We start from the raw sequence: 10,361 nt of genomic DNA on the forward strand, positions 1-10,361 counted from the left end.
GTTCGCCAGCTGTTCCGCATCTGTAGGATCTCCTTGACCGACCCAACGCTGAACCTTCGGTGGTAAGGAGCGGATGTATTTGTCAAGCACCACTCTCTCCACGATCTGCGCAGGGGTTGATTCCTCTGGCTGTAGCCATTTCCTTGCAAGATGGACAAGATCATACATTTGTGATCGCGCAGGTAGGCGTTCCACGAAAGTCCAGTTGTGCACCCGTCGAGCACGCACATTCATATTAACACCCAGACGGGCAAGGATCTCACCCTTCAGCTTGGAGTAATCCTTGGCATCCTGCTCATTGAGATCAAAGTACGCCTTTTGCGGCTCTCCGGTTAAGAAAGGTGCCACCACTGCTGCCCACTTCTCTCGTTCTGCCACTCGCTCAAACACCATGAGATAGGCCTCAGCGTCGTCGGTGGATGTCCTCTTCTGCAGTGGTTTGGCGCAAACCATGAGGCCCCGCTGACCTCTCCACTGAGGCCTGAATTTGGTCTTGCAAATAGCGATTAATTTGCTGCTGTTCTTTTAATGCCAGTCTGTGGGCTTCACCCAGCAGAATATTGGTTTCAGCCTGTGCACGCATGGCTTCCTCATGCACCATTCGCTGAGTCGTGCTGGCTTCTTGCAGAGCTGTGCTTATCTTCCCCTGGTTGATATTAGCCTGAATCAGCTGTTTAAGTATTTCATCCATTTTAACAGTCTCTTTTAGCCCTGTTGCCGCCTTCACCCAAGACATACACTTCCAAGCACTCTCGGGGAGAAAAAATTGTGTTGTTGCCCCTAGCAACGATTTTCCACTTGGAGCAGCAAAAGTCCTTTTAAATAGGTGTATGTCTCTTTAAGACCGTGCCCGCATCGGCCACCATATGTGAGGGTTTAGCACCAGGAGAGGTTGGTACAGCGGTTTCTTTGTAGCCAGAGACAGGGACACCGTGCATTAAAAGTCATAACAGGGCTTTGCCTGTGTTTTTATTCTTGTCAAAGAAACAGCCTCTTGTACAACAAGGCAAAATACAAAATAAATCCTGCTCGTCTGAGCACTAATTAAACAAGATATTATCTAACTATACCGAGTGCCTTCCTACCAGGCACTGGACACAAAGTAACACAGGTCTTTACTCACATAGAATACAGGCTACTCCAGCCTTAGTAGTCTCCAGTCTGAGTCAGGGGTGAGACTCTCACACACTGTGTCTGCACCTTTTTATACACAGGCTACAGGTGCAGCTAATTGAGCAGCAGCCTTGTCCTACAAGCAGAGATGGACTAGGGATTGGAGAACCCGCCTTCTCTTCTCCAATCCAACTCCAGGCCCTTTTTCCGGCTTTTCCTTAAGCCGAGATTGGAAAGCTAGAGCTTTCTATTGCAAGAACTACTCATTCCCTGGAGCCTAGGATACATATGACAGGATTCTAGGGGAAATGTACCTTCCCTCAATGACTTTACCTCTCACTGTCTCACAATATATATATGAAAAAATAGAGCAAAGAAGCAGCACTCAATAGCAAAAAATTAAATTTATTCACCCAACACAGCAACGTTTCACTTCCTCCATGGAAGCATTTTCAAGCAATTAGTGAAAATCACACACAGATATAAATAGGGAGCGCAAAGCTCAATGAACAAATCCTCTAAATAGAAGCAATTGTACAATGCATATTAAAAAAAATACCCCGTGTAGCAGTGTATCAAAATATCGTACATATGTGTAAAAGAGTCAATCTATGACAAATGGTATAAGAAACGTTAAAATTCTGACGTGTAATATGTGCATATAAAGTAGTGTATTGCATTAATTGCCCATCGATTAATAATCATATTACAATCACATTACAAATACACAATACCTGGCACTCACCAATCTGGAGTAACAAGGACATCCTGAACTTAACATGTGTGGATTAAAAATTCGGCGTCACAAGCGCCGAACTGCGCATGCCCCAACTCTAGCTGTCCATTGGGTAATGCTAGTCGTGCTAGAGTCAGTGTATCATAATACGCCATGTTTGTTAAGGGCATATTTGCCCTGTAATATGATTATTAATCGATGGGCAATTAATGCAATACACTAGTTTATATGCACATATTACACATGTCAGAATTTTAACGTTTCTTATACCATTTGTCATAGATTGACTCTTTTTACACATATGTACGATATTTTGATACACTGCTACACGGGGTATTTTTTTTAATATGCATTGTACAATTGCTTCTATTTAGAGGATTTGTTAATTGAGCTTTGCGCTCCCTATTTATATCTGTGTGTGATTTTCACTAATTGCTTGAAAATGCTTCCATGGAGGAAGTGAAACGTTGCTGTGTTGGGTGAATTATATTTCATTTTTTGCTATTGAGTGCTGCTTATTTGCTCCTATTTTTTCATATACCATATTGGGAGAACGTCACTCCCTGTTATTTGAAGCTTAGCACCAGCCACATTTGGTTCTCTGCACAGTGCTGCTCCTAATGTGTGTTTGATCATATATATATATATATATATATATATATATAATTATAAGTATATTTACTGTATATACTAAGAATCGTACTATAAACTACTTTCTTTTTAGGGTACGCTGTTAGACGGCGTGTACGCTGTTAGATGGCGTAGGGTGCTGTTCTGGGCTTGGGTTTACTGTTTGTGTTAGGCGTAGGGTTTAGGTTTAGGTTTGAAAAAAAAAACTTACATTTTTTTTAAAAAAAAGTAACGTTTAATTCCTTTAGTGTTCATAGTTGATTAGTTGATAAAAAAAATTAAACCGCTAGTTACATTTATTATTTGCGGTTTAGACTGTATAATAATTATGGCTGCCAGAAGATACAGCGTTGAGGAAGCCTATCAGATGCTATGTTCAGATACGGATTCTGCATCTGAAGTTGACCTTTTACTTGAAAGCGACAGTGAAAGTGTCGCTTTTAAGGGATTCTATTGATATGAGACCCAGCACCAGTGATATGGGAGACGGCGCAGTTGCCACAACATCCGTTCAAAGTGCAGCCCCTGAAATTGCACAACCCCACCCAACCGATTTAGTGTGGGAACCCACAAGTTTATTTTCTCCCACCATAAATGACTTTATTGCTACTCCTGGCATAAATCCCAATGTCAGTAATTTTTCACCACTAAATTATTTTAATATTTTTATTACGGACCAAGTTTTGGAACATTTTGTGCAGGAAACAAATTTGTATGCCAGGCAGTACATTGCAAATAAGCCTTCGTCACCTTATGCCAGGTTGTGGAATCCCACAAATGAAATGGAAATAAAAAAAAATCTGGGCCTCACCCTTAACATGGGAATTATAAAAAAAACCTCTATTAGGTCATATTGGGCATCAAGCCCTATACATGCCACCCCCATTTTTTCTGGCATTATGTCACGCAGCAGGTATGAAATACTTATGCGATTACGCCACTTTAGTGACAACCTACAGGCACCCCCTTCCAGCGACAGAAGCCGTGACCGTCTGTATAAATTAAGGCCTTTGCTACATTTTCTTAATTCCTCCTTTTTAGGAGCATATACCCCTGAACAAAATTTAGCAGTGGATGAATCGCTAATGAATTTCATTCCGCCCATTCATACCCTCAAAAAGTGCAAAATATGGGGTAAAGATCTACAAGTTATGTGAAAGCACTACAGGCTACACATGTGCGTTTAAGATCTATGAGGGTAAAGACAGTGAATTTAATCCACCAGGGTGCCCTCCAAATATTGGTACCACTGGTAAGATTGTGTGGGATTTAATTGGCCCTTTCCTACACAAGGGGTATAATGTATACACTGACAGCTTTTATAAAAGTGTGCCATTGTTTAGCGCCCTTCAGTGTGCCAACACCGGAGCCTGTGGCACAATACGCAGGAATCGCAAAGGTTTCCCACGTCAACTTGTGGATAAAAAACTGCGAAAGGGGGAGTCATGCACTTTTCAAATTGAGAAGATGCTGGCTTTAAAATTTAGTGACCGCAAGGACGTCTACATGATCAGCACTATCCATACAAGTGCAACAGCAACTGTTAGAGAACGTGGGGCCTCTGCCTATAGACAAAAGCCTGTGTGCGTCATTGGCTATAACAAATTCATGGGTGGGGTAGATTTGTGCGACCAGATGTTACAACCTTATCTGGTTAAAAGGAAAACCAGAACGTGGTATAAGAAAGTGGCAATATACCTCATCCAGGTTGCGATGCACAATGCATTTGTCCTGTACAAAAAATCAGCGGGCAGGGCTACATTCTTTGAATTTCAGAAGAAAGTGATTGAGGATCTCCTATTTGAATCATCTAATTTTTTCTTTTTATTCTGAGGATTTCTAATAAGCGAGCTGTTCCTTATCAATACACTATGGGCTTTATTACAGTTTTGTTCGGGTTTTTGGTGGACCTCTTACACCCGACAATACTTCTAGAAATAGCGACATTAATTTGGGGAGTAGTGGTCCTTTACTGTATCTATACATACGGTGTGGGACACTGCCCCTTTATATATTCTACAGGTAATTGGTTGTTTTCTGCACATGGCGGTTCCTACCTTGCCGGGCAGGGGTCTGTTATGGTGTACCGCGTCACTTGGCACATTCGTCCCTTATATAGGGATTGATGGAGCTAAAGAGACGTTGTATGACCAGTCACTTTGAATAATAAAGTCATTAAAGCCCTACAAATTTTCTTTCATCCTGTGAACATGCTCTAGTTTTCCACATAGCTGGATACATTCATCCTCCTTTTTTTGGATATATTGCCTTTTTCCGCCAACAGTTTAATACATTTTCCCACTCTAACTTACTATATATCAGAGCGGGTTGATATACATAATATCTATGGACTGACATGATTTCAGGACAGCTGCTTTCTTAGCACAACATAGTCATAGGGTGTAGAAACTGTTAGGGACATATATTTCTCAATCTAGAAAAGGAGAATCTTCTCCTTTTCAACAAAAAGTTCTAAAAACATGAAATCCACTTCACTTCTGTTTGTCCCCCAATGATGAGTATTCGGCATATTTCTATACTAAGGCATACAATAGTAATATCTTTAAGGCGTACTTCACCAGTGTCATGCACTTTGTGATAAAAATGAACTATTTGAGGAAAAAAATATGTGTAATGGGGTCTGAAACATTTTCAAGCAAAATGTGTGTCCTGAAAGCCTCCGGGTGCTCCCTTCCTTTTGGGTCCTGCCGTGTGTCCAGGAAACACATTGGGGTCACAATGGGGATATTTTTGAACACAGGAGAAACAGGGTGATACATTTTCTGGTGCATTTCCTTATTCTCATGTCCTCTGTACAATAAATCTGACCTTAAAATGACACATTTGTGAAAAAAAGTGAAATTAAATTGTCTTTCCACCTGCTTTGCATTAATTCCTGCGAAAACTGTGGGGTCAAAATACTTAGTACACACCTAGATGAATACCTTAAGGGGTCTAGTTTTCAAAATGGGGTCATTTATGGGGAGTTACTATCGTTTTGGCAGCTCAGTACCTCTATAAATGTGTAACGGGGTGTTTTTATTATTCTGACACCTATGAGCCACTTCAAACTTGGCTTGGTGCAGGAAAGCAAAATGTACGTCAAAATTTTAAAAAGTATTGTTAGATTTGTAAGTGTCCTATATTGCTTAAAAATGTTAAAAAAAAAATCAAAAGTGCTGCCAAAATAAAGTGAAGAGCTGTAAATATATATTTGATAAAATATTTGTACAGTTTGTATATGTGACATATTGCAGTTGAAAATCGGAAGAAAAGACAATTTTTACAAATTTTCATCAGTTTTTATGTTTTTTTTATAAATATACGCAAATTCTATAGGTCTACTTTTACCACCCAAATAAAGTACAATATGTGAGGAAAAAACAGCATCAGAATTAGTTGGATATGTAAAACTATTACAGAGTTATTCTCTGATAAAGTTACACATGCCAGATTTCCAAAATCTGGCTTGGTCATTAAGGCACTTTCAGGTCTGGTCACTAAGGGGTTAATAAAACCCTCCGGATCTGCACTACTATGGCTTTTCATGCAGTTACTCTGTTTTGGTTAAAGGAGGGGTTCCAAGACTCGGCCACTCTTGGAAACCTCTTTACTGGGTTGCTTGCTATTAACAAATGGCCAATGTTCACCACTACAGACAAATAACCACCTGCTGCCTGTACTTTGTGTAAAAATTTTTGATGGTGACGTGGAAAGCATCGTGATGTCATGTGAAGAGACTAAGGTGTTATGGTGCTGACACAAATGGACACAACATCCCAGCACTATTGTGTGATGTGCCACTGTGGTCATGTGACATCACATCGATGCAAGGGTCTGGAAACAGGCGATTTATCAAAAATTGTGCAAAGGAAAACTAAAGTACCAAACATAATCCTAAAAGGGCATAAGCCCCACTAGAGACCCAGCCTTTTTCCAACAGGCCAGTTAAAATAATATTTATTTCATCATATAAAAATAAACACGTGAGGGGGTCGAGAAACTAAGTGAATAGTAGATAGTCTGCTTAGTGTGTATTATTGGGCGATTATATATGTTGCTCTGAGCTTCCGCATAACTCCTATGGCGCTATGGGGAGTTCTGGTCCTTCAAAGTGTAATGACTTTACACCTGGCTCATAATTCAACTAAAATATTGAACACCTCTAATACCCCCGATATGGTTCACTGCACCTGAGCCTCATCAGGGGACTGGGACATAAGCGTGAATGGCGGAGAACGCCGGACACACCTCATATATAAAGATTACCCATTATTATTTTCGCTAGCAGGGCCAGCTCCAGGATTATGTGGGCCCTTGGGTGACAGAGCCATAGTGGGCCCCTGTGCGGTGCAACTCAAGTGGCAGCAGTATAAAGGCAGAAACATAATGCCAGAAGGATGTAACCATTGATCACTTACCATTCACATATAAGTCATGGGCCAATGAATCCAGATACTGCAGTTTCTGCGATGTGTGTATCTTGATGTACCTGTTACATGGAGGTTGTGCTTTCCGGAAGACCTGGTATCCGTAGGCTTGAGTATTTCAGTACCTGGAGAAATTAGAGGTAAACTTGATGTTGATAAACTGCCTCTACCACTACCACCTATACTGTCCCTTACAGGGCACCAACGCCCCAAAAAAGGTGACTTTTAAGAAAATAGTTATGGTTCAGTTTTAGTGCCACTATTCTACTCCCTACACAGTAATACCTCCCTATGTGCTCCCACACAGTAGTTATGTCTCATTTTTGCGACTAAAGAATAGTAGTTCTCTTTCGTGCCCCCATATATTAGTTGTGTCCCTATATATTAGTAATGGAGAGGATAAAAAAGAGAAAAAACGGGTGTTTTCCAGGCGCTGCCGATCGGAGTGTCATCCGTGATGAATACGATGCATTTGTCTTATGGATGAAGACAAGGTAAGTAGTTGAAAGGTTTTATTAGTGCAAGTATACTTGCACTAATAAAATCTTTCAACTACTTACCTTGCCTTCATCCATAAGCAAATTGATCGTATTCATCACGGATGACACTCCGATCGGCAGCGCCTGGAAAACACCCGTTCTTTCTCTTTTTTTATCCTCTCCATTTCAGCATTGAGACTTCCTGCTAAGTTCTCAAACCGGGTCCTAGGCTGCAACCGAACCTTACCACCACTATACCATCGAGGTATCCTGCATTCTGCTCTACTGGATGTTATGCTCCCAGCATAACCGCAAAAGGTTAGCATAACTTGAACCCAGTTCACACTCATATATACAGTTTCATGCACTATTATACGCTTTGTTGTTTTTTCTGTCATTGTCTATATATTAGTAAGGCGCCCTTTGTGTCCCTATATATTTTTTAGGTCTCCGTGGTGCCCCCATATATTAGTTAGGCCCAGGGGTGCTGCTAGGGTCATAAAAGATCAGGGGCACAAGCCCTGAGACATATATTTACCCCCCTGAAAAATAAATAAACTTTTACATATCGGAGATAGCAAATCTATAAGACTAAGGCTCCTATAGCTACACCGCTGGATAGAATTGGATGCATTGTCTCAGCAGACAGTATCATACATGATACATGGCCCCAGCAGATAGTATCACACATGATAGACTTATATACAGGGCCCCAGCAGTAAGTATCCTTGTACTAACATATGTCCACCCCCCAAAAAAATTTGTATGTATATATATATGTGTGTGTGTGTGTGTATATGTATATGTGTGTGTGTGTGTATGTGTGTGTATATATATATATATATATATATATATATATAAAGACGGCATATCTATAGCACTATGACCCTATAGCTATGGATAGGATTGGATACAGTGGCTCAGCAGACAGTATCACACATGATGGCTTAGATATAGGGCTCAGCTCGCTGACATTGCGGCTCCTGCGCTGGAACCAGGAAAGGTAAGTATAGGAATTGTTTAGCTTTTTTTTATGCGTTACTAGTTTTTTTTGTTTTGTGTTTTTTTACAGGTTCAGATATTGGACTACTTCGGATTCGAGGACTACTTCGATAACGGCATTTTTTTATTCTCAATAAAATGGTTAACGAGGGTTGTGTGGGGGTTTTTATTTTAATAAAATATTTCTGCCATGTCTTTGTATTTTTTTTAAACTTTATTACTACCACCTTAGTAATGGCCGCTGGCTGATTGACCGTGTCCATTACTAAGGAGCGCTTAGCATTAGCCGGTGCAGAGGCTAAAACTAACCCCAATTATTACCCCGGTACCCACCGCCACCAGGGTTGCCGGGAAGAGCCGAGTACGATCCAGTACCCGACCTTCTGTAGCGATAGTTGGGAACTGGGGCAGCCCCAGGCTGGTGTCATTAGACTGGGAAAAGCCCAAAACAGTGGACCCTTCCCACCCTGGTAATGCTAGCCTGCTGCTGCAGTGTTGTATCTGGCTGATTATGAAAAATTGGGGGGAACCCCATGTCTTTTTTTCCAATTATTTAAAAACAAAAATGACGTGGGGTCCCCCCCATTTTTCATAACCAGCCAGATACAACACAGCAGCAGGCTAGCATTACCAGAGTGGGAAGGACCACTGTTTTTGGGCTTTCCCAGCCCAATAATACAAGCCTGCGGCCGCCACAATGACCGGCCATTGCTACAGATGTTCGGGTACTGGATCGTACCTGGCTCTTCCCGACGATGGTGGGTACCAGGGTAATAATGGGGGTTAGTGTTAGCCTTTTTACTGGCTAACATTAAGCCCTGCCTTAGTAATGGACGCTGTCAATCAGCCAGCGGCCATTACTAAAGCGGTAGTAATAAAAGTTTAAAAGAAAATACAGACATAGAAAAAATATTTTATTGAAATAAACCCCCCCCCCATGCAACCCTCATTAGCTACTTTATTGAAAATAAAAAAATCCGTCATCTAAGTAGTCCTCGAATCTGACGTAGTCCAACGACCAAACCTGTAAAAAAAACACAAAAAAAAAATAGTAACACATGTGGTATGCATATATACAGGGCCCATGTGTGATACTGTCTGTTAGACAATGTATCTAAACCTACCACAAGGTAGGCTTAGATACAGGGCCCCAGCAGACAGCAATCTTATACTGTATATAAGATTACTGTCTGCTGGGGCCCTGTATCTAAGCCTAACATGTGGTAGGCTTAGATTCAGGGCCCATTAGACAGTATCATACATGGCCATACATACATACATGCCCCCATATAGAAGTTAGTCCATTGCCTGTGCTCCCATATAAAAGCTAATCTGCCAGTTTGGTGCCTTTGGCCCAATAAAAATAATTAAAAAACAAGTCACCTAACACGTTCACAAGACGAGCTGAACAGTCCCGTCACTACCTTCTTACTGGTACTTGGCGCCGCTCGCATTCCACAATAACAAAGTGGTGGGCACAGATGAAGTAATCATGTCAGCGCGACATGATTACGTCATCTGCACCACAATGCACTGTTGTTGTGGATGCGAGCGGCGCCAAGCACAAGTAAGAAGGCAGTGCCGGGACCGTTCAGCTCGTCGTGGGAACGTGTTTGGTGAGTTGTTTTTAATTATTTTTATCTGCTCCTCTCTGCAATCTACCACGGACGGCTATAGTTAATTTAAGTAGGTGGGCGGCGTAAAGCACCCGGCGGCCGAGTGGGCCCCTACAAGAGCAGTGGGCCCCGGCAATTGCCCGGGTTCGCTGGGTGCTGACGCCGGCCCTGTTCGCTAATAAGCTGGAGTTCGAAAGGTGAAGTAGTTGCCCATTGCTACCAATCAGGTTGCTGCTTTAATTTTATAAAGGGTCTCTGCAGTGAATCTAAAAAGGTCCCTGCGGACAACTGCTCCACTTTTCCTTTGCGCCAGTCTTGATAAATCCTCCCCAAAGTGCTAATGACCAGTAAGCCC

The sequence above is a fragment of the Rhinoderma darwinii genome, chromosome 3 (assembly GCF_050947455.1).
Source record: "Rhinoderma darwinii isolate aRhiDar2 chromosome 3, aRhiDar2.hap1, whole genome shotgun sequence".
NCBI classification, from domain to species: Eukaryota; Metazoa; Chordata; class Amphibia; order Anura; family Rhinodermatidae; genus Rhinoderma; species Rhinoderma darwinii.